General features: G+C 45.2%; 1 long non-coding RNA gene across 1 annotated transcript; it reads left to right on the plus strand.

Annotated features, from left to right (window-relative positions):
* Positions 1–321: 321 nt before the first annotated feature.
* LOC134435070 (uncharacterized) lies at positions 322–2,049 on the plus strand. Its single transcript, XR_010031971.1, has 3 exons — positions 322–440; positions 587–644; positions 738–2,049. It is a non-coding gene; the product is annotated as an uncharacterized LOC134435070 (long non-coding RNA).
* The last annotated feature ends 492 nt before the right edge of the window (positions 2,050–2,541 follow it).

The following is a 2,541-nucleotide window of genomic DNA, read 5'->3' on the forward strand; positions in this document are numbered from 1 at the left end:
GATGCCCCTGCTGCGGCGCCAAGAGGCTGGACCAGGACCTGCTACAAAAGCTCATTGAGGATCTTCTGTTTGAGTCCACCAGTGACCCATGGTGCCCAAGCTTCGATGGTGACCTCAGCAACCAAAAGATTCCGTCCATCTATAGGGCCATGGACGCAGTTTGGCTCAGACTGCTGAAGCAGTTTGGCTCAGACGGCATCCTGTGGAGGGCCGTCGATACACAGGATAACTCATTTGACGCAACCTTATTGGCGGAATTACGAAAGGAACTGTTGACCCAGCGTAACGTAGAAGATTCTACCGCACCATCCACCCAAAGTGACTCGCCGTCCCTCAGCCCCGTGCCTGAACCGTCCACCCAAAGTGACTCGCCGTCCCTCAGCCCCGTGCCTGAGGTCACCTCTGGACAAACAGCTAGAAAAGCCAGAAGTAAACTCAAGGTATGAAAAATGAGCCAAGACAACACCACATATGACATTATTGGGTTTATATAGCTATGTATTTATTGTTTTAACATTATGAGCGTAAAAGGTAATGGACTTACATGCCTTTAAATGACAAGGTTTTCCCCTCTGGTCCTACGTAGATCTTTAAGATACGCAGCAGTGCAAAGATTGCACCAACTAATGATGCTTCTGACAAGGGTAAGGGACCTTACGATTGTCATTACACGACTGTCTTGATTCCCCTTTGTTTTTGATTTTGAATTCTTATTCTCATTTCTTCGTCTCCCAAAGGGCTGGAGTCAGAGGCAACCGTCACTCGTGCCCTATCGGATGAGGGTATTGCTGCCGCACCTTCTGGTGACAGGAAGGAGCCGCGCAGACGGCCCTGGTACAAGAAGATCTTCCTCAGGCTCAGCTGTTTTGGAGGCCCAGCTGAGATCTGACCTGTCCAGCCCACCACCTATACCCTTACACCCCATCCTAACCCAAGCCTTCACCCCTACCCAACTCCCCAACTTGTTTACCATATCCACCCATCCTACCACACACACACACACACACACACACACACACACACACACACACACACACACACACATCACCTATGCCAGCCACATCACAAGGCTGCCCATCACCAGGGGCGGCGCTACAGGGGTGGCTAGGGGGGCATTTGACCCCCCTGAAATCTGATTGGCTACCCCAGGTGCTCCCCCAGAAAATGGACAGGAGCCCCGCCCACTCGCGTTACACGAGGCACATAGATCGCCTGCAAATCGCTATCGCGAGTGAAGAAACAGAGCCATACAGAGAACAGAGTTATGCGATTGGAGGACCAGGAATTAAATTGCAGCCCCGCCTTTCAGCGAGATAAGGTTGTTCCTAAAGCGGCTGTCTTCCCATAGACTCAACATAGAACCACCACATTAACAGCCAAAAATAAGGACTAACGAACTATACTGCGGGGTAATCACCATAAATATGTAAACTATCAACTGTCTCGGTGGTGATAATCACAACAGTTTTACCACCTGTGATGTTTATCTGAAGTTATTACTACGAACAGCAAGTCTTGTCATATTCCCTGCATTGCATCGCATTGCATTTGCTGTGTGCTACGCCCACTACTAGGAACCAACATTCGCAACGCTGAGCAGTACTGAGAAGCTAAAACAGCTAATTTTGCTAATGAGGAAGTCGGCCCTAGCAGACAGCGGAGATCGCCTGACTCTGTTCTCTGTATGGCTCTGTGAAGAAAGGATAACCATTTTTCCCACACACATTTCGATGCAAGTCTGTGTACACACCACACTCGTAAATTTACAGTAGGCATATGGGGTACCATTCGAAAGCTTAGAATCCCCTCTGTCTAGTGGTATGCATGGCAACTCTCTGTCTTGTACGTCCAGAAGAAGAAAAGCCTTAGAGAAAAAAAAACTGCTTATTTCAGTCCAGATTCATTTCGTTTTCCTTTTGGAAAGTTAGCTGTCTGCCATTTAAGATTTTTCAGTACTAGGCCTATATATTGCTCTATTGCCCATGTGATAAATAAATAGATTCGTTTTTGGTGGTAAATGAAAGTAGCTTCATGATTAATTCATGTGAATTCAACTCAAACATCATGTCTAAAGTCCAAATATTCACTGGCATAATACTAATGGCTGTGTTTGTGTTGGAATAGACTAGATGCTAATGAGTATTTTAAAAGAATGTCCTTACAGCCCCTTCGATAGCATTGTTATATGTGTGAATTAGCAAGCTCTTAGAAGCATCGCCTCATTACAGTGACTGGATTTTATGGAAGTAACTCTGAAATCTGAAGTCTGAGTTCAGACTTAAATTATTGATGGGAAATTTGAAATTACATAAAAACACAGATGGTAGAAAATAATTTGATTAACCCTCAGACACCTAAGCATTCATTTCCTTTCAACTTCAAAGTCTGATGCAGAAACATTCATGTTCATTTCTGAGAATTCTGTAGAAACGTTGACAATCTGCAATAATGGGCATCAGTGAAACACTTATCTTTATCATCTCACATCACTATATGATTCTCACATACATAAACACAGATAGCCTACAGGTGTACACACCT

The sequence above is a fragment of the Engraulis encrasicolus genome, chromosome 19 (genome assembly GCF_034702125.1).
Source record: "Engraulis encrasicolus isolate BLACKSEA-1 chromosome 19, IST_EnEncr_1.0, whole genome shotgun sequence".
In the NCBI taxonomy this organism is placed as follows: domain Eukaryota; kingdom Metazoa; phylum Chordata; class Actinopteri; order Clupeiformes; family Engraulidae; genus Engraulis; species Engraulis encrasicolus.